This window comes from Lissotriton vulgaris, chromosome 9 (assembly GCF_964263255.1).
Source record: "Lissotriton vulgaris chromosome 9, aLisVul1.2, whole genome shotgun sequence".
NCBI lineage: Eukaryota > Metazoa > Chordata > Amphibia > Caudata > Salamandridae > Lissotriton > Lissotriton vulgaris.
Window position 1 is genome coordinate 99,268,604 of NC_141697.1, and position 22,414 is coordinate 99,291,017.

Sequence of the window (22,414 nt, forward strand, 5' to 3'; positions counted from 1 at the left end):
TGAGAAATACCTATTAGACTATTGAAGGACCCATCATAAAAATGTGTAATAATAGGTCATGCTTTTGTTTCTTTTTGCAGCTTATACTTCCAGCACAGTTGTACTGCCAGCTCCCCTTGGAGCTCAGTGATCACATTATATGGCCATATATTTTAAATAATGTTTCTGTTTTTGACCTCTGTGCCAATATTTGTTAATTGTATTTGTCAGTAAATCCGGTGCTGACATTATGTGTAAGCTGTAGGTAATAGCTGAATGGAGTGCAAGGGTCAATGAGTAGGAGTTTGTCTCCCCCTTCTACTTTATTTTATTGAACAGTTCCAGGTCTTTATCATTTGACAGATCTTTTAGAGGAGTCAAGGTTGTTTTAGTTGGATCACTTAACATGCCAAATGCCCAAGTAGGGATGGATCTTTCCACTGACCACATTTAGAATGAGTATTGGCTTCAACATGAGAATTGTGTAGACAGCTAAGGTAATGAGTTATAACACTTATTATGTACACGATGCTGGGGGTGTGGACTGGGAGGCCAAAATGAGAGATTGGTTCAGAAAATGCTCGGAGACCTCCTCTAGTATCCTCAAACATCGTAAAGTCCCAGGGCCTACAGATACCCTATTTACCAGCTGTGACCTAACTTCTGTGGCCACTAATACATAATGCTCGTCCCTGGGGATCCAAAACCGGGGAGCATTTGAGGACTCAGCCTCCTTCAAGGACTACAGTAATGGCACCAGGGCAGCAGTAACCCTAACTGCCCAGACCACAGGAAGACCTATCTCTAGGACCGCTAATGTAACACTAGGTGAGGGTGAGCAAGGCCAAGTGACGACTACAGTTGGGAGTGCAGGCGTCCTCTGCTCCCTGTGTACTTCCCACTCTGGATCAAGGGAATGGGAGCAGCCTAGGAGACAAACTGGGCCTTTTGGACCCCGCCACGTTGCTGGGAGGTTGTGACAACCTCCCCTCAGCATATCTATCCAGAATAACCTACTGCTGGTTACCCCTTCTGTGGGACCGGCAGGTGAAGGTATACCTGGGCGTTGCAGAATCTGCCACCATACACCCTTTCCACCCTGAATAAGATGGGCCAAGCTGCTCATGCTGCCTTTTGGGCCAGATGCACCAGGAACTTAACACCATCGTCAGTCCTCCCTCCTCTCTTAAACATACACTTTGGGAAGCCAGTTGCTGTCCCCCAGAGCGTTCACTGTGGCCCCAAACATTGCCACTAAAAATGGCTGTTTGTGCTGCTCGTGCCGGGTGAGAGAAGCAAGATAACCCACAACAGACTTGGTAGCCCAGAATGGCTTGATTCACTGAACATCTTCCTGTGTCCTCCAGCGATTGGTCACTGCACTCTTATCAACTCTCACCAGCCAGTGTCATCAGACCCAGATAATGCCCATTCAGGCTTCAGCGTGTTGCCTTAAATATATTCTGTACAGTCATGGGGAAGGACAAAGGGCCCAGTTCCCAGACCCTGACTTGCGCATGATGTGCTTGTGCCTCTCCACGTTGCTCCTGTAGAGCTTGCAAAATAGCAGCTAACGAAGGCTCCTTCCCCATACATAGATTACTGCCTCTAGGTTCTATTTCTTCCATGCTTGCAATTGAATGCGACTGTGACCGTGTCTTGTTGACCTCTTCCCCAGATAATACTGCTGGTTGAGACAAGTTGCTTTGTTCACCACTCTCCGCTCTAGAGCAGCCCTGCTTTCAGCAGTATTCAAACTTGCAGATGCTTGACATTTTACTGAGCCAGTAGCAGACAGCCGCAAAATTATAGCTCTAACATCCCCCTTGGCTTGTACCCATTTCCTTAATGGGCTGTTTTCCATTCCTCGTCGGGAGCCCACGCTAGTATGTCCAGCCCCAGCTTGCGAGTCACTAGATTTCCTACGGTTATTAGTATTTTTAATGGTCCTTCCCTTTCTCTTCTGATTAGATGTTGGTATACCATACATAGTATATGACCCTGTTTTTTGCATGTCTAGTGATATGGACTCCCCTCCTGGACTGGCGTTTTTATCGCTAGTCTGCTGTTTATTGATGACCTGCTGAGGGTGCTCTAAAGCGCTGCTATTTAAATTTCCTTGAGCGCCTCGCTCTACATATCTGATTAGTTTAGCATTGCTAGTCAAATTTAGCCTGCTGGTTTCAGGGCTGAAAACGTCGCCGCACTGAGTCACATCTTGAGGGCGAACACAGTTACCTTCCATATTGCTTTTATTGTTGCTGCTCCCATTGCCATCAGGCAGGTTAGAAGCTGGCCGTTCATTTCATTATCCTCCACTGCTCTGCTTTGTACATCCAGGCATTGTTTCTGCATAAAGTTAGTAGAAAGTTCCTGATCTGTCGAGCATTTCAGCAGCGCACTGTTTTCACCATTACTTTCACTATTATTCTCCTTTTCAAGCCTCGCATTAGGGCTGCTAAGTAGCGCTGTAAGAGCAATAGTGCGCGGAGCTCCCCCTCCTCTAGAAGCTCCACTGCCTTACTTGCTTCCAGACCCTTTACAGCTGTCTTGCAGGGTTTAGACAGTACTGCTTTGCCCCCGCTCTCCACATTGTCTTCAGGCTGCACGAGGACTGTCCCCCAGCAATCCGGGCAGCTCGAGTGCCTTTTGCTGTGTTTCTCGGTGGCACCATCTCCAGACACGGCCAATAGATCCCGGACAACCAGGAGCAAGAGTCGGTGCCGCTACTGCGAGGAGCGTGAGGTCAAGTTTCTCCAGCAGGTTCTCCTCGCTGCCTGCCACAGCCTGACGCCCCAGATGAGCATCCACAGAGCAAAAACGTAAGTAAGCCGGAGTCAGAAGGTCAACATGTGGGTGCAAGTATTTTGTTTACGGTAATCGTCTTTGTCAGTTTCGTTTCGGCATGAAATCTACAGCTGCGGGCCAGACGGGAGCTGAAAGCCCATCGGGGACGTGAGACGCGAGACGCGGCAGCTCTAGTCCGCCATCTTCCTCAATGCTATGATCCGTAAATTCCTATGATCCTGGAAACTGGATCGCATAGTTCTTGATAAATGCTGACAATTAATGTATGACGGAGGGGTGGGATTAGCAGACATCAGTCTGTACTATTGGGCATCCCACTTGATGGTAATCAACAAATGGCTGAGGGATGGGATGACCCAAAATACAGACTGGAGCTGTCCTAATTAGATCTTGATAATGTGATGGGACTACTTTGAGGCAGCCCTATTCCCCACAGTCTTCCAATTGTGACCGTATCAGGATACGGTGAGCAGTCATGAGCTTCATCAGCTGGTACCAAAACCCACCCAACTCACTCTCCTTTGAGAGGGTAGTTGGCTTTAACACACTGTTCCCCTTGAGGGGTTTGAGAAATGGGTCAAGATTGGGATGAGGATCATAGGAGATGTTTGGCATCCTTTCAAGAACTTCAACACCTATTCACCCTATCACATACACAATTCCATATATACCTGCAACTTCACTACACTTTTTCCTACGATCTTGACAATACAAATGAACTGCCTGAATTCTACCTCCTTGAAGCTAGACTCCTCACTGGCCATCTGGGAAAATTTGCAATATTTCACAACTACCGTACATTAGTAATCAATGCCCCAGCAATGTTCCGGGACCTGAAAAACAGATGGAAGGAATGGGTGGGGCCTTTGATGACGCTGAATGGCATGAAACCTGGATGGCACTAAGAGAAATCACCATTTCTGCAAAACTGCAACTCATCCAGCTACGATATTTGCATATCACTTACTTTATACCCAAACACCTGTGGCATTCCTGTACACTCCTGCACCCGCTTTAGATGTCCACACTCAAATGCTGATTTCTTCCATAAGGTCTTGTCATGCCATCAGAAACTCAGTCTTTTGCAGAGGATTCTCAAGACGCTATCTCAAGTCCTGTTGAAGGACTTGGGAGACTGATATATCAGGCTGTGGGATGTCCTAAAAACACACCAGGATTTGCAGTAAGTGGTGGTCATACAACGGATTGACAGATAGCTAACCAATGTACTACTAAGGGCGCCATACTGCCTGTTTCACTGTATTCTAAACAATGTGTACAATATTCCGAGCAGTCTGTATTGTATGTTTGAAAAACAAATTGATTTATCAAAAAACATTTACACTATACACACTATTCTATGGGGTATCTTGCCTCAGTTCATATGGTAAATGGTATCACAGTGTTGTGGGAGGGCAATATAAATAGGGCCTTGCTGTGGTTGCTGGCTAGGAGTAAGGGTTATGATTATTTGTAAATGTTATATGATGATGGCATGACAAGGATGACTTGATGCATTATTTCTCCCATTCTACCAAACCTTATGTTCACAACAGCCAAGAGTTGATCCTAAGGAAGGAGCAGAAGCTCTAGATAAGGCAGATCTTCCTGACCTCAGGGGAGAAGTTAGATGCCTCCTTAATCAACCCACAAGGAGGAAGTACATAATGCATGTACGGTCCTCTAGAATATGGTTCATTGTAAGATATATTTACAGTTAGAAGTAATGTAATAAAGGTTTAGCAGGAAGCTTTGTGATGCAATAATAATGATCTACTAGCACCCATGGCTGCTGATCTTCATGTCGAAGTTTATGTAACTCTCAGTGGCATTTTGATACCCCAATTGCATTACATCTATAACATGGTTTTTGAGAAGGGAGAGATCCCTGTTTCAGTATATTACATAACTTTAGTGTTTTACTGAAGCCTTGCAAGAACCATGTGGAATTAGGTCCCAGTCCATGAGAGTTATTACCTAGATGTTGACTACAACTTTACTGGGATCCTAGCCCAGTGAGGAATAAGCTAGTAACGGAAGATCGGGCTAGGTTTATTTTGGGTTCCATTAAGTAGATTTTGTGCAGGTGTGTTAGGTTAAGAAAGAGGATAAACCCGTTAGTGCCCGTAAGAGGACGGGACGGGGCTACCCTCTTTCGCCTACAAATTAAGGTTAGTGTATCCAAATTCCATCTTGAACCCCTCTGGATTGGCAATTATAATACCAACCATTTAGAAAAGCCACTTTTGTCCTAGACTCTGCTATGGCTACCATTAAGGAACCAAAGGGGAGGAAGTCCTATATAGGTGGTTCTCTTGTGGGTACCTTGGATCATTTTATCACTAGGGCATCATCTGTGCTCTCCCGGGAAATTGAACTAACTGAGAAAAGGCTGTCCTTGGATTCTGTTTTTGATAAACGTTCCTCTCTGGGTCAACTATCGCTTGCAGTGCCCCCAAACAATCAATCGGGGACTGCTATCGGTCTAATGAGAGCTAGCAGTGAGGTGGGAAATCCACCACAAGGTAGTGAAGATCGGCGTACCTTACTAGATGCCACGAACGTTGCACCAACTAGCACAACCACGCTTGTCCTCAATCTTGATGACTCTGGCCCGTTAAACTTAAGGCCAAAACAAGATCTAAACAGAAATCTAAACCTGAGGCCAAAACGAGATCTAAACAGAAATCTAAACCTGAGGCCTTAAAGGTGGCAGCAGACCCAGTTGTGAAAAGGAAACGGTGGGCGTCCCTCTAACAAACAAGAAAGTTAAGATGCAAAAAAGGAATAATGCGGGCGAGGGACCAAGCACAAGATCCTTAAACACCACAGCCACAAGCCCACAGATTATTCAATCGGCAATTGCTGTAACGAACTTCAGTGATGTGGATCCTACAGAGCTGGGAACAGCTTTTTGGGCGAAACTGGAACTTATTTTTACAAAGACTTGTCTCCCTATATACGACAGACTCACCCTGATTGAAAATAGACTTTTGCATCTAGAGTCGCGGTTTGATTCTGCCCAGGCACGGGTTGATCTACAAGCTATAGGGGGTGATGGCACTCGTGACGGGGTGCAGCAAAATGGTAACGGAGAAGGCAATTCTAATAATCCGCCCACTAGCAATAATACACTTGCTGCTTCTCCTTTGGTGGTAAACAACAATCCTCCCCCCAATGTTATCTCACTACCACTATGGGAAAGCAATGCAGATAACAGCAATGTTTTACCTAGAAGAGGGGTGTCTGGGGGAGTGATAGGCTGTGTAGACCAACAATCCAAAGCCAGTAGAAACATTTCAGAAGATGGGCTCGAAAAAGCCCTACCCTGCATTGATCTCCCCCCCAGAGTCTTTACCATATGTGGTGGTGCTTGCAGGGGTCTCAGCTCTAGGTCAGGGGAAAAATGAGGAATACACTGAACTTAAAAACAAATGTATACATTGGCTTAGTCTTAATAGGCCTCTTCCCCCACAGGTTTCCGGTGAAATAATGTTTGCAATACGAGTTGACTGGGTAGGGACAAGACAAAAAACCATTGCAGGTAACTGTGTGATAATTAACTTTAGGAACATCTGTGCTGTGGACTATATCTGTAATGGGGCTCCAGTTCAGTCTGAAACACAAATTCAACCCCTAAATCTATCTTATTTTTATCCTGCTCCCCAGTTGGGTCCTAAACGTAATAGAAGCGGGCAGTCCTGGGGGGCACGGAATATGCTATCTTACAGAGATCAAGAGGGGGCAATGAACTGGAAGGGTCCGTATCCACCCACCCCTTTACTCTCATTGTTTCCTCAAAGTAATAAGTTTAGCATGTTAGACCAAGTGGGTTGATGCCCGAGAGCCAGCGGTCCCCATCCTCAATAGCTAATGATCCATGCCCCGAAGTAGAGGGAGTGGGGAGAAATGTTGATGCTAACACTCTCTATGCTTCACTTACTCCCCAACGAGAGGGTGCAGGGGGTAGGGTGTTAACTGGGGCTAAAGTGGGGCAGATCAAGGGGAGGGATCACGCGGCTGCATATTTAGGTGCCCTATCTCTCGAGTTACAAGAGGAGGTAGGGGGTCCTACTGTTGAGTTGTCAATAGATGGGGACAGAGATAATGCAAGAGACCGAGGGGCCAACATGTCTCAGTGGGGTAGATTGCAGTGAACATAGCCCAATGGAAGGTTTAGATGCAACTAGCACCAGGGCAATGGATGGTAGTATTAAAATCTTGTCCTGGAACATGGCAGGGATTAGAAATAAATTATCTTTGCCTGAGTGGGGTCTTTTCATAGAAAAACATGATATCTGCTTGATGCAGGAAACGTGGGCTTTGGAAGAGACTGCGAGGGCTGGCTTTGCCACTTTCAATATTTTGGCCATAACACGGGGTAGAGGCAGGCCCTCAGGTAGCTAACGACATGGGTGGGCACGCATTTGGGTGCCAAAGCAGTTCATATCCCAACTAACTCACCCGATGTCCAATGTGTCCTTCTAACGCTCCCAGACTCCACTCAGATTGCCCTATTAAACATCTATTCCAAGCCTACGCAGAGTGGGCAAGAATCGGGTACTATCGACATACTAAGGCAGCTTATCCTGACCCTCGATCCAGCAGTAGCCCTATTAGTTGGCAGAGATTTTAATTGCCAATTTGAACCCCTTAGTAGCTTAGATATGGGTGGACTAGCTGACGAGGATCAGTACTGGCGTATTTCTGAGCCGCTAATACCCCCTGCCAGGGCATGGACCCGGCTGGTCCTCCAAATTAAATCGCTTTCCCTTACAGCGCCTTTGCGGGTGTGTAATGGCAGGGTAGAACCAGATAGACCGGGCTTGTCAACCTTCAATAGGGTAGGGCAAAATTCCATCATTGATTATATAATGGTTGAAACCAGACATTGGGATAGGGTCCTGGATTTTAGGGTTCATCCGCGGAATGACAGTGACCATAATGCTCTGGTCCTGACATTGAAATCCGGGAGTTTTGGGTTGTCTAACCCAGCCCCTGATTCTAATGCTGCTCAACCCCCTCTCCTGCTATCTCACAACAGACGGAGAGTCAAGTGGCCATATTTCCAGGGCTCCCCGACTAAACTTGCAGGAATATACCAGCTAGCATTACCGCAGCTGATAGAAATGGGGGAGATGGGAGAAAAGGAACCCGACCAAGACTCGCTGACCAGGATTTTGGAAACCCATAAGCAGTTGGTTGCTAAACTGTCTGATGTGTTCTACCCTTATGCCAGCAAGAAGGCAACCCCAATTTTAACCCACCCTTGGTACGAAGCATCCTGTCGAAAAGCAAAAAAAGATTTGCTAACCGCAATTAAAGAAAAGGATAGAAGCGCCATTAAGCAATGTCGGCTTAAGTATAAGCAGGTTAGTAGGACCCCTCCATGAGCATCGACTGGAGGGGTCTTTAGATATTGCGCTGGGTAGGGATGTAGTGGCCTTCTTGCACTTTTACCTAACAAGGCGCCTGGCTTAGATAAGTTGCCTGGGGATCTATTTTGGTCTCGACCGAAAGTTTGGGGACCATATTTGGATGTTTTATTTAATGCAATACTCAAGGGGATTGACCCACCAGATACCTGGCTTGGAGCAGAGATAGTCCCTATCCACAAAAAAGGCTGTCCCCTAACCCCATCTAACTATAGGCCCATCAGCTTGATAGACACCACACAAAAACTGATGGGCAGGATCATCTTAGACAAAATTCAGGGCTGGATAGAGGAAAATGAGATATTGACTACACTCCAGGCTGAGTTCAGGATGGGTATTTCTACCTTACACCAAATATTTAGGCTCCAGGTACTATTCTGGAAAACGGTGAGAGTGGAGGGTAGCTGCCTCTAACTCATTTTTGTTGACCTGCGGGCCGCATTTGATCTAGTACTTAGGAAAAAGTTGTGGAGAGTATTAATGGATCTGGGCCTACCTGCCTACTTGCTGAACGTCTTGATTAGAATCCACATGGGCAATTATGCCCAAGTCAGATGTGGGAGACATGGTTAACTTTCAGCTCGCTTCCCCGTGGAGAAGGGGGTACACCAGGGGTGTGTCCTGACCCCAACCTTATTTTGTCTCTATATAAACGGGCTAGTAGACGATCTGCTTAAAGTAAGATAACGATGCTCCGAGGCTAGCGTCCGGGCGGATGCCCGCTTTGATGTTCGCGGATGACACTCTGTTGTTGTCCAAAACATCAATGGGCATCCAACGCACCCTGGAAGGTTTTGCAGCTTTTTGTGCATTGCGTGGGCTAGAGATAAATTTAGACAAGACGAAGTTCATGATTTTTAACCCTCCCAAACAGACCCGCCCGAATCCACTTTTGAATGGTACTCCTCTGGAAAGAGTTAAGACATTTGAGTACCTCTGTATTACTTTAAAGGAAAACTTTGACTGGGGCTTTCAGATAGCAAAGGCAGCCCTTAGGCTATCCCAAGTGGTGGGAGGAATTGGTTAAAGTCCACAGACTCTCAGATTTTAAGCCAGCGGCCCCGGTCGTAGAAATGTATAGACTTCAGGCCAGAACGGCCTCCATCTACGGGGCAGAATTATGGTGACATCAACGATTAATCAGGCTTATAATGGTAGAACATGCCTTTATGAGGAATTTATTGGGTCTACCAGCCAGCACACCGCTCATCCCCCTACGGTTGGACCTAGGATTAGATCCTATAGAGGAGGTAGTAGCAGCACGGCCAATGCTTTATTGGAAAAGACTATGGTCAGTGCCTGAATTGGCTGCCTATAAAGAAGAATTTATAGAGGTGTGGGCTTCTTTAAAAACCAAGAACATTCCGTGGCTTTTACACATCAGGGCACTTAGTAATCAGATTGGCCTACCTGAGCTGTAGGATAATCCCGAAGAAAGTTGCCCAGGGATAACTAAAGCTGAGCTGTTATGCCATTTTAGATACCAGAATTCATTGTCCTTACAGAGGTGTACTTCCGTGGGAAGACTGACGGTAGAGTTCCTCCAAGTAAAAATTGAATCTAGAATGGAGGACTTCTTGGATGTAATTTATCCTACACTTGCGAGGGAACTCTACATGCAGCTTAGGATCGGTAGTCTCCCACTTAGGGTATTTACCTCTAAATGGGCTAATACAGAGAATATTATGTGCCCGGCATGTAATTACAAGCAAGAAGATGTACCCCACGTTTTGTTCTTTTGCCCAGCTTATCAGGCAACAAGGAAATATTGGTTGATCCCACTTTGTAGGAATTTAGGCTTCAGTCAATGTGCCGAAGCTTGGGTCCTAAGGTACGACACCCACCCCCCCTATTGTTTTTGCTGTCTCACGGTTTCTACTTGGTATGTGGCGCAGACTGAAACGTCTTTTATAACTACAGTGTAAATGTATTCACTTTACTTTGTATATCTTGATAACTACCAAGGTTTAATCCATTTTAGGTTCAAATTTTACTGGAATTATTGTTCTATTTATTCTGTGCTCGTATGTATGTATTTTATCTGCACTTTTATTGTCTGTGTGGACCGAAATAAAGTGTTCAATGATGATGATAAACTTGACTTTGTCTGGACTAGACATTAAAATCTTGAGTCTACATGCCAAGAAGGTTTTTGCTTCTTTTAATTGGATGTTATGGTGAATATGATTAGTCAAATAGATTAACGAAATGCTGGTGGGCCTTTACTTCACTGGGTAGCTGAAGCTGTAACATGTAGACCCACGTTTGTGTGCTGAAACACCTAAACTTTTTAAAATGGCTGGCATTTTCAGAGGCTAGTTAGATAGGGCTGCCAGTTGTGCCACTGGCCATATGTATTTGTCTTGGAGTCCTTAGATTATCTGACAAATGATTCAGGCAGCAGCGGATGAAAACATTACTTTCCTGTATATACCAGTTATATCTTCTATCCCAGAAATCTGGTCCCAGGCTTGCAGAGCATTCTGGAAGTAGGGGAAAAGTATTACAAATTAGTTTTATGTTGATTATTTATTGTATATGTTTCAAACATAGTTTGTATCTTAGATAGGAATGCATCGTTTAACTATGTGTTGCTTAGCAGAAATGGAATGTTGAGCTTCAGCTTTGCAGTTGAAGGCTGGAGCTGAAAGGAGAAACACTCTGTTGGATCTGAGTGCTGTACTTATCCTAAGAATAAATCTTCTTTCATTATAAATACTTCTCCTTGTGATCCTTGGATGTAACATAAATTTGGCGACGAGGTGGTCAAGTCAGCACTCCATGGATTTGGACCCACTTTTATTTTTGAAAGTTTAATTTTTGAAGAAGATCCTCTCAGAACTACAGTTTTTCCTGATTGATAAAAGAGAAGATTGGTTCTTCCTGACTACTTCAAGATAAGTTAATTACTATCATTCTTTCTTCTCTAATGTTCTTTTCTATTTTCTATTGGGAGTTTCGCTGCATATACTAAAGTTTTATTGATGTAAATCGATGCAGGCTCATAGGAATAGAAACTATTATAAAGAAAATTAACAATGTTGGTGAGCAGAATTTCGTTACAGCAGAGTAATACATGTTGCACGTTGGATTAATTTCTTTAAATCGTGTGAAAATAGTCTTGTGTATATCCTGCACCTGAACAATTCTGCCGGTAAATTTTTAAATTAACAACGTTGGTGAGCACAATTTCGTTACAGCAGAATACTACACATTGCACCTTGGATTCTTTTCTTTACATCGAGTGAAAATCGTTTGGTGTATGCCCTGCACCCGAACAGTGCTGTCGCTGAATTTATTGATCTTTTACAAGATTTTTGTGTATTGAAACTTGGCTCGAGACCTTCACGCGACATTTGATTTTTTTTTTGGGCTTACTGTAAGTGAATTGCGACATTTGAAATGACTGTAAACACTTACCGGATTACTTAAGAAATTATCTTCGTCAAGTTTCTTAATCGTCATCTTCCTTCGGTGACAGAAGCCTTCGAACTCTCTATCTACGTCCAAGTCATCGCTTAACGATCTTCAATGTGGCAGCCATCTTCCTTATCACCTGGCAACCTTTTGTTTATTTTCATCTCGTTGCTGACGGACAACTTAATACCGCGCTTCTTCACTATACGCCAATGCGCACAGCAAAACTTTTTTGTGTTGAAGATGGACAATTTATCACTCTATTTCATCACAAAACGCAGTTCCACCAATAAAAACGCTAATTTTATTGGAGAGATTTCATACCTACAATATATTACTTCCTCATTGTGCATCTTTTTGAAACGCTGATGCACACAGCTAAAACGCAATTTTCTTCATGATGAGAATTTATTGTATTTATTTATTTTCTTAGTTTTCTACATATACAGGTCCGAAATTGAATATTGTGCTCAGCTTACAAACTGAATATATTGTGCATTTTTTCCTTTTCTTCTTATGTTTATGAACATTGTTACAGTATTATAACTTACACTCCTATTCTTACTACAATTATTATAGAATTTATTAATGATAATTTTATTCTGTTTAATTCTGCTTATTTCTACTTAACTTTCAATATATATATAGTTTATTATGGCTATTCCAACTGCAGTACTTCCTTCCCCTTTTCTTCCAGAACCTGGTACACCCAAAATTAAATGGACTCAGTGGTACAAGTCCTTTAATAGTTATATTATAGCAATTGATGGAGTAACATTTTCTCCTGTTAAGAAAAATGCTATGTCATATAATGCCTTGGGAGCGGAGGGACAAAGAATTTTTGATCATCAGCCACAAATTATTCGCCCACCTTCTGATGATTGGAATGAATACACTGAAGCTGTGATGAGATTAGAAAAACATTTTAAAGATGAGCCTAGTATAATTATTGAAAGACATAAGTTTTATACTCGGAAACAACGAGAACATGAGAGCCTTGACACTTTTTTAGCAGAATTAAGAATTCTTGCTGCTTCTTGTGAGTTTGAGGGTCCCATTGAACAATACCTCAGGGATCAAATTGTTGTGAATTGTTACAGTAACAAGGTTCAAGAAAGAATAATATGTTGTAGAAACCCTTCATTAATTCAAACTTTAGAAATAGCAAGGGGCATTGAAAGATCTGTTTCAGCTTCCAATGAACTTGGAAACAACAAACCTTCCATTACTGAATCAGTGAATAAAGTCTCACAACAAACTACACAATCTGTCACTCCTAGAGATAAATCTTCCAACAAAAGTGAATGGAAGAAAACTGATAAACCATTTCAATGTTTTAGATGTGGTTCAAAATCACATTCAGCTCATTCTCCCACTTGTCCAGCATTAAAGAAACAATGCACTAATTGCTAGAAAATTGGACATTTTACCTCTGTATGTAAATTAAATTTAAAACAATGTATGTAGAAGCTGGAGACTTTGATGAGGTACGGTCTCATAAGGAAGAAAATACAGTAAAGAAGATTCTATTATCTGTTGATATGGTTGATTCACAGCAAACTTCTAATATTAGTGATCCAGTGTGTGATATAAAAATAGGGAATGTATTGGTGAAGGTTACAGTGTGCTCTGGATCTCCTGTTACGATTCTCTCTGATGTATTTTTTTTTAAAGAATGGCAAGGAGTTGAGTTAATACCCCCTGACATACGTACAGTAGCTTTTGATGGACAAGAAATTGATATGATGGGATACTTTAATGATAGTTTCACTTTTGAAGATTGAACCATTATGTCCAAGATTTATATTGCAAAAAAGGGATATAATATTCTTGGCTGGAAAGACCAAAGAAAGTTCGGAATGGTTTTGAGACCGGGCACTGACGATCCCATTTCATTAGATCGTTCCAGGAATGTTAGAAACCATCATCAATAAACATCAGGCTGTGTTTTCAGATAAGTTAGGTTCAGTCAAAGGATATGAACATAAAATCATACTAAAACCTGATGCTATTCCGACAATCCACAAGGTTAGACATGTACCTCAAAGCATTAGGGATAAGCTTAAAAATCAGTTATGTAAGGAGGGTGTTATTGAACAAATTGATTCATCCTTATGGGTTTCTCCAATAGTAGTCGCACTTTAAAAAATTGTGATGAACTCAGGCTGTGTGTTGATTTAAGATCGCTGAATAAGAATATACAAGTTGACTGTTTTCCCCTGCCTTATATTCAAGATATGCTAGCTCAACTAAAAGGTACTAACGTTTTCCACAATAGATTTGAGGGCAGCCTACCATCAAATTGAGTTGCATGATGATTCTTAAGATGTAACCGCTTTCAACACATCATTTGGTCCTTTCAGATTTTTAAGACTACCTTTTGGTCTAGCTTCAGCAGCTTCAGTCTTTCAAAAATTGATGTCTCAACTTTTTGGTGGTGTTAAAGACGTTTTAGCAGGATGACATATTAATATCTACCAATAATCAGGGAGGCAAGGAAGCCCACCACCAGAGCATGCTATGCGGGGAAATGGAAGCGGTTTGTCATTTATTGTGCAGACCACAACATTAACCTGCTGGACGCATCTATTCAAAACATCATTTGTTATCTCTTACATCTGTACAAATGTAATCTAGCCTATGCTTCCATTCGTATACATCTATCCGCAATGGCGGCCTATCTGCAAAACAGGCAGCACCTCTCCCTTTTCAGAGTGCCTGTCATCAAAGCCTTTCTGGAAGGACTCAAACGAGTCATTCCTCCATGGACCCTACCAGCTCCCGAATGGAACCTAAATGTGGTCCTCACAAGACTAATGGGTCCCCCTTTCGAGCCACTGCATTCATGCGAGATTCAGTTCTTAACATGGAAAGTGGCTTTCCTGATAGCGATTACGTCGCTACAACAAGTTGGTGAACTCCAGGCACTAACTAACCAAGAGCCATCTTTACAAATTCATTCCAACAGGGTGGTGCTTCGCAGTAACCCTAAGTTCCTTCCTAAGGTGGTTTCTCAGTTCCATATCAACCAGACTATAGAACTACCTGTGTTCTTCCAAAATCCTGAGTCAGTTGCGGAGAGAATGCTCCACACGCTTGACGTCAAAAGAGCCTTGATGTTCTACATTGATAGGACCAAAGATTTTCGGAAGACGAAACAACTATTTGTTGCCTTTTCGCCACAACACAAAGGCAACCCCATTTCCAAGGCTGGTATAGCCAGGTGGATCGTTAAGTGTATTCAGATCTGCTATCAGAAAGCCAAGCGCACTCTAACGATTCCACCGCGGGCCCACTCCACCCGGAAGTTGGGGGCCTCCATGGCTTTCCTTGGAAATATTCCTTTAGAAGACATATGTAGAGCAGCCACATGGTCTACCACATACCACACACACATTTACAAAACCCTACTGTGTGGATGTGCACTCCAGGCAGCTGTAGGGCAGGCTGTTCTAAAAACACTTTTCCAAACTGCTGCAGCTGGCACAGGCAGCCGCCGCTAATGGAGGGACTGCTATGTATTCTATGCACAGATATCAATTCAGCAGCCCACATGCCTCGAACCGAATATGCTACTTACCAGTATGCATCTGTTCTTGGCATGTAGGGCTGCTGACATTCATATCGCCCGCCCTCCTCCCCGGCGCCTGTAGCGGCTGCAGCACTCACACATAGGTCTAGCATGGTCATCATTCACAGAGTTTCACTCCATCTTTGCCACAATGGCTGAAAACAATCGGAGGATGGAGTCGATGCCCTTGCGCACTGTAGTCCAGGGGAGGAGCCACCTATCTTGTGATACTTCGAAGACTCTTCCAGGACAACAATGTGCGATCATCACCCAACACTAGGCGGCGATCTATGCACAGATATGATTGTCAGCAGCCCTACATGCCAAGAACAGATGCATACTGGTAAGTAGCATATTCGTTCCCCTATATCACTTAATTTTATACTACCAATACAATTACTGTGAGCAAAGCCAAATTGGTTAATGTACATCATCCACGTACAAGAACACCCACAGCAGTGACTCTTAAGTCACATTGTGATTCTACCTGCACACTTTAAACTCTCCTTTCAGTATTTCGGCACTAGCGCTGTGATGAGAAGACTTGATGGCAGAAGGTGGTGTAGTTAATCCCATTTCTATCCCGATGAAACAGAGGTCAAAGGGAATAACAAGTGATCGTGTTCCCTAAAAAGCCAATCTTTGTTTACGAAAGTTGAGATACCCGGTAGTACTAGTGAATGTCTGCCATACCCAAACCATCATCATCAGCATAATAGGCCACACAGGCATCCTATTCGACCACAAGAAGAACATGTGCATAACTCGAACCCTCTTCAAGAAAAGTGTAGGTACTTCAAAGGGATAATTCCGATAGATGGTGCATCATGTGGGTGTAGAGCAACCTTTTTGAAAAGAGCTATTGACAATCAGTCAATCAGGGAATTGTAAGCGCGCTACTCACCCGTGAAGGTCTCAAGGCACTGAGGGGGGTGGGGCACTTAGGGTCCCCAGATCTGTTTAGCCGAAGAGCCAGGTCTTGAGGGTCTTCCTGAAGGTGTTCAGGGAAGGGACGCGTCTGATGTCTGCCGGTAGCTCGTTCCAGGTCTTGGCTGCAATGTGGTAGAAGGATCTTCTGCCTGCTCTGGCTCTGTGGATGCATGGGGTTTCGGCTAGTGCGAGGTTGGAAGATCTGAAGTTTCTTTTGTGTACTTGGAAGTTGATTCTGTCGTTGAGGTATTTGGGTCCGTTGTTGTCTAGGCATTTGTAGGCGTGAGCGAGGATTTTGGAAGTGACTCTTTTCTCCACGGGGAGCCAGTGCAGACTTCATAGGTGTCGACTGAAGTGTTTGTGTCAGGGGATGCCGAGGACGAGTCTGGCAGCAGTGTTCTGTATTGTCTGGAGTTTGCGGAGTAGAGACTTGTTGATGCCAGTGTAGAGTGTGTTTGCATAGTCCAGTTTCCTGGTGATGAGTGCTTGGGTGACTGTCTTCGTCGACTCAGGGGGTATCCACTTGAAGGTCTTGCGGAGGATGCGGAAGCAGCTGGAGGTGCCGGCATTGACCTGTCGGTTCATGGTGAGTGATGAGTCGTGTACGATGCAGAGGTTCTTGGCGTGGTCTGAGGTGGTAGGTGGGCTTCCGAGGGCGGTCGGCCACCAGGTGCTGTCCCATGCAGAAGGGGTGATATAGAGGACGAGGACTTCTGTCTTCTTGGCATTTAGCTTCAGGTAGCTGTTGGTCATCCAGACTGCGACGCCTTGCGTTCCTTTCTGGAAGTTGAGTTTGGCAGGGGTGGGGTCTTTGGTGAGTGAGAGGATGAGCTGAGTGTCATCGGCGTAGGATACAATGTTGAGGCCGTGCTGTTGGACGATGGCTGCAAAGGGGGGCCATGTAGATGTTGAAGAGGGTAGGGCTCAGGGATGAAGCCTATGGGTCTCCGCAGGTGATTTTCGTGGGGTCAGAGAGGAAGGGTGTGAGTCTGATCTTTTGGTTTTTTCCGGTGAGGAATGATCGGATCCAGTTCACGGCTGTTTCTTGTATGCCTGCGTCGTGTAGTCTGGCGACTAGTGTGCGGTGGGAGACGGTGTTGAAGGCCGCTGATAGGTCGAGTAGGATGAGGGCTGCGGAGTAGCCTTGGTCCAGGAGGGTGCAGATGTCGTCTGTAGTGGCGAGTAGAGCGGTCTCTGTGCTGTGGTTGCTTTGGAATCCGGATTGGGACGGGTCGAGGAAGGCGTTCTCTTCAATGAGTTTCCTGTTGACTGTTTTCTCTGCAACTTTGGCTGCGAAGGGGATGAGCGAGATGGGCCGATAGTTCTTGAGGTCATTGGGGTCAGCTGTGGGCTCCTTGAGCAGAGGTCTGACTTTTGTGTGCTTCTAGTTGTCTGGGAGGGTGCCTGTTTTGAAGGTGGTGTTGATGGTGCGTTGTAGTTCGAGTTCGAGTGCGATTGCGGCCGCGGCTCTGTGGTAGATGTGAGGGGGGGGGCAGGGGTCGTAGGGGCCCCTGAGTGGGTGCTTTTCATAGTCGAGTCGAGGAGTGGGTGCTTTTCATAGTCGAGACGGTGTCTTCGGCCGTGTTAGGTGTCCAGTTGGAGATGGTGGGTGTAGGAAGGTGGATATCTGACTATGGTTGCCCCCAACTTTTTGCCTGGTGTTTTGCTGGTTTTTTGACTTAGTTGACCTGGGGCCCTGCTATTCAGGACCCCAGGCCCACTGCTCTCTCTCTAAAATGGATTTCATGTACTCTAGGTACATATCTAATTGGATACTGAGTCACCTTATCAGCCCCTGTACAGTGTACCTTAGGTACCCAGGGCATAGGTGCACCCAGGGCCTACCCGGGGCTGCAGCATGTATTATGCCACCCCTGGCTGGCCATCCAAATCTGACACAACTGGCTGCACGACAGCTGGGGCAAGGTGGTGTAATCACCCTTTGCTTTAGATATAGTATTCCTATATCTATCCCTAAAATGGACACATATATTCCTATCAGTCACTCCTATGGCAGGCCTTAACAATCCTGAAGGCAGAGTGCTTGGAATTATGTGAGATGGTGCTCTGGCATGAGCTGAGCTCGTTTGCAACTTGCGGAACCAAGTCCTAATAGCTGTTTCATGATAACGCGTACCATATACTCTTAAGTGCATTATAATCCTCGCGGTTATTTGCCAACTTTGGTATCGCTTTATCAAACATGTCGAGTAAGGTGTCATACGAATTGGAATGCTAACCCCTCGCCAATTCTGGCGACGGGGTTTGCATTCCAACCTTCTAGAGGGACACGACATGTATGTAACTGTAAACCCCGGTTAAAGTTTCCTCGAGCCTCAGCATCACAAAATGGATGCTGCCACCACAGACACAAGTCTGACCTCCTGCTGCTGGGAGTCCTTCCAGCGAGGAGAGCTCAGACAAAGGGTTTCCTGTCAGGGGCGGTGCTAGCACCATCCCAGACAGGATTTTGTGTATCCCAGGTAGGCAGGGCTGAGAGGAAGGTGACTGCAAGTGGCACCCCGGTGCTCACTGTGCATATGCCGGCTCAAACCAGTTCCAGGGCCACCCCAGCCCCTGAGCTGGGGAGAGACCGGACAAAGGAGAGGGGTGTAACCACCCCCCTCCTGGTCCCACCCATGTGCAGTACCTAGTCGCGTGCCAGCCCTTTTTCTTAGGATAAAGGTAGGAGCAGGCCCCTTCCCAAATTAGATAATTCTGAATCTTGAGCTACTTTCCACGAAAGGAACTCTTGACAATATCTGAAGACTCTCCCTTGTGGCTAACGAGTAGCCACCCTGCACCCGCATGCACCACCTAAGCATCGCGGTTTGCTGCACGTCCATCCTCCGGATCAAGACTGCCCAGCTCGACGAGACCCGGATTCCCTGGCATCTCTGACCTCTACCTACCTACATCATCAGCCCAGCTGAGATTCGTGGGTGTGACGAGACCTGAGGGACCGGCCATCTTCTAAACCTGCACGACGCTTAATCAGCACGACCGCCGAGGGATCCTCGAGTGCACTGGGGTTTGAGAAGCCCCAACCCTGAGCAGCTCCAGCACCGAAGTCCAGCCCCCAAGCATCCACGAGATCTGCGTGGGGCCCTTCTGCTCGTTGCTGGCCACCGCGTAATCCGGTCACTTGCCCGTTGGCTAGTGGCCCTCCTGACGACGCACCACGGCGCTTTCACCGCTGGTCTGGTTGCTCGAGACTGGCCCTTGCTCCCTTCCAAAAGAGGAGCACCCCGGACCCTCCTGGTCCACTCCAGACGCCATCTTGACTCCACCGCGTGGGCTTGCCTTTGCCAAGGCTTGTTGCTCCAATCCTGGTTCCAGCATCGCCAGCAGCAGAGACCATCGTGGGACAGCTCGCACCTCCAGACTGGTCGCCGACAACGCCTCCTGGCCCGTGTGACTGCAGAGTCCAGCGTCGCCCACTCACCTGATCAAGGTGACTTCATCCGGTGCCATCCTGGTGCCCACACAATCACTGGCTAGTGATTAAGAACTGAGTCCCCTCTGCTTTCAGGTCGTCTCCATCACCGATCCAGGCTTGGATCACACCAATCTTCTTCACTGGTGGCCTGCCAGCAACTTCTTCTTTCAGGCTCCATAGACTACAACGAGGATTTCCGACGTCTTTTGAACCCTATGCAGCCGCAGCCCCTGGGCTAGGTAACCCGAGCATTTCGGTGCTCCAACGCAGGTTCACTATCCAAGTGTCCAGATCCTTTGTCGTTTTAAGTCTACCTAGTCGGATTCGTCCGAGAACAGTAACTTTAGAAATACTAGCCTCCATAGACTTTGTCCCGCATCCCGCGTGAGAGTGCACACTCTGCACCCGATCTCCCTGGGCCTCCTGCTCCTAACCTTAGGGTTCATTAGTGTAGTCCTAGCGATCCTGACGCCTCTGGATCTTGTTACTTACCTGCTAGTATTTCGCATTCCACTGTTAGAGGATATGGTTTTTCGTGCCCCTCGGGCATTTGTGTAAATTGTGCAACTTGAAGTATTTTCGTAAGAGTTTTGTATTGTGCTTAGCTCCCTGACTCATAAAGAGTTCAGGGTAGACTTGTTATAAATAAATATCCTTTATTTTTCATAACAACTTGTGTGGTGTCCTTTCACTCGGTGTTCAAGGGATATATGTAATGGTAAAACAGCTGGCTTAACACGCCCTCTAGAGTTTAGCCTGAAGACTGCTTTTGTCCACGCTACTAGGATAGCTGGTCTATAAGGTTGACTTACAACCAATCATCAATAAGGGTCGTTTGGTATGATACGCAGTGATCACTAGAATAGTGAGCACTATATATTAGGCCAACTTCTCACAGTGGGCTGGCTGGTGTTTCTGGGGGGCGGGGGCCGTCTGCAGTGCCTGGTGGATGGTTGATGAAGTTGTCATAAAGGTTTTTGATCTTGAGGTGGAAATAGGTTCCAAGCTTGTCGCAGAGGTCTTGGGATGGGATGTGGCTTCGCTGCGTGGGTTGGAGATCCAGGTGTGGAGTTCTCTGGCTGCGTCGTTTGCGTCGGGTACCTAGGTATGGTCGACTTGCGTGAAGGTGGAGTATGTTGCTCGTCTGTAACCTTGCTCCAGTTCCTTCCTGGGGGGCGTGGGGCTGGTTTGGGTGCCTTGGGTTTGTTGATGGCGAAGTGTACGCAGTAGTGGTCGGTCCATGGCGGTTGCGTTGTGTGGCTGGATTGGACGCTGTTTCCTGCCGCGAAGATGTGTCTTGCTCTGTGGGTCGGTGTGTTGACGAGTTGTTTAAGTCCGATGCTGGTGAGGTTGTAACGAAGGATAGTGGAGTTGGGGTCTGTGGGGTTGTCGAGGTGGAAGTCCAGGTCTCCAATGAGTATGTAATTTGTTGAGGCGATGGCGTTGGGTGCGATGAAGTCGGTGATGGTGGTGGCGAAGGGTGTTTGGGGGCTGGGGGGTCTGTAGACGAGGGTTCCTCGGAGTGTGGCTTTGGGGGTGGACTCGATCTCGAAGTGCAGTTGTTCGGCATAGGGGAAGGTTTTGCTGGAGGTGGTAAGGCAGAGAGTGCTCTTGTGGGCGATGGCGAGGCCCCCTCCTGGGTGGTTGGGGCGGTCTTTCCTCTGGATCTTGTATCTATCTGGGATGGCAGTGCTGATGTCGGGGGCGGAGGATGCATTAATCCAGGTCTCTGTGAAGAAGGCGATGTCGGGCAAGAGAGAGTCGAGTAGGTTCCAGGTTGCCATTGCGTGTTGCGGGTTTGTGTACGGAGCGTACGTTGAGGAGGATGCATTTTAGAGTGTCGCCGGTGCTGGTGTTGGAGGCTGGGGTGGCGGTGAGTGTCTGATGGCAGGAAAACTGGCTGTGGGTCGTGTTTGTTGAGGCCTGTTGGCATTCTCTAAGTCTTCCAGGGTTGAGTGCGAGGAGGGTGGTGGTGTTGTAGCGATGGTTAGTGGGAGGTCCAGGGTTCCTGGCACTTGACGCAGTCGAGTCACAGACAGGCTTGCCTTTGGCGAGGCTGCTGCGCATGGCTGTCAATAAGTAGGGGAGGAGAGCCTGGGAGGAGGGAGCGGTTGATTTCCTGGGGGGGGAGGGGGAGGGGTGATGGGAGGGGCCACAGCGGAAGCAGCGGCGAAAGGAACAGGCAGGCACGAGAAAATAAAAACAGTGGTGGAATTAGAGCAAGACACAGATGGGCTCAATAACAGTGGCACAACAGAGAATAATTGAGAAAAAAAAACGGCTGAGAAAGGTTACGGTGGTTGCGGGCAGTCTGTTCCCAGTTGGAGCGGGCAGCAGCCTCAAACCTCCCAAGGAGGAGTTCGGGGTCTGGAGGCAAGAGAGGGCACAGCAGAGCTGCGGGGAGAGATTGGACCTAGACCGAGGGTGACAAGTGATCAGTAGAGCCTGAGAGTGTGCACTAGCCACAGATGTCTTTGTATAGAGCAAATTCTTGCTCTGTTTGCCTTCGTTGATCTAGAGATTAGACAGATCTTATTTCTTGTAAAATACTGACCCACCTGCATTGATGAGCCTACTGCCAAGGTAGGTAAGCAAGTTATAAAGTTTATTATTTTGTAATTGATGTACAGAATCTGCAATGCAATTCTCACCTCATTTGGAAGCCATTGTAGTTTGATAGATAGCATGGCCAAACATTCTGACACAAGCCACACGTTTTGCTGCAACTTGACAAATACTTTTGCATCGAGCTGTTGTGGCTCTGGGTAGCCGTATTTGAAACATTAGAGAACCAGCACCATTATTTTCTTTTCAAATGTACATCTGTTGTAGATC

The 22,414-nt window shown here is 46.1% G+C and overlaps 1 protein-coding gene across 3 annotated transcripts in view; it reads left to right on the plus strand.

The window, feature by feature from the left end:
- The window catches only part of ZFYVE26 (zinc finger FYVE-type containing 26), a 710,441-nt gene that overhangs the window by 308,479 nt on the left and 379,548 nt on the right, over positions 1-22,414 (plus strand). The window lies entirely within an intron of this gene.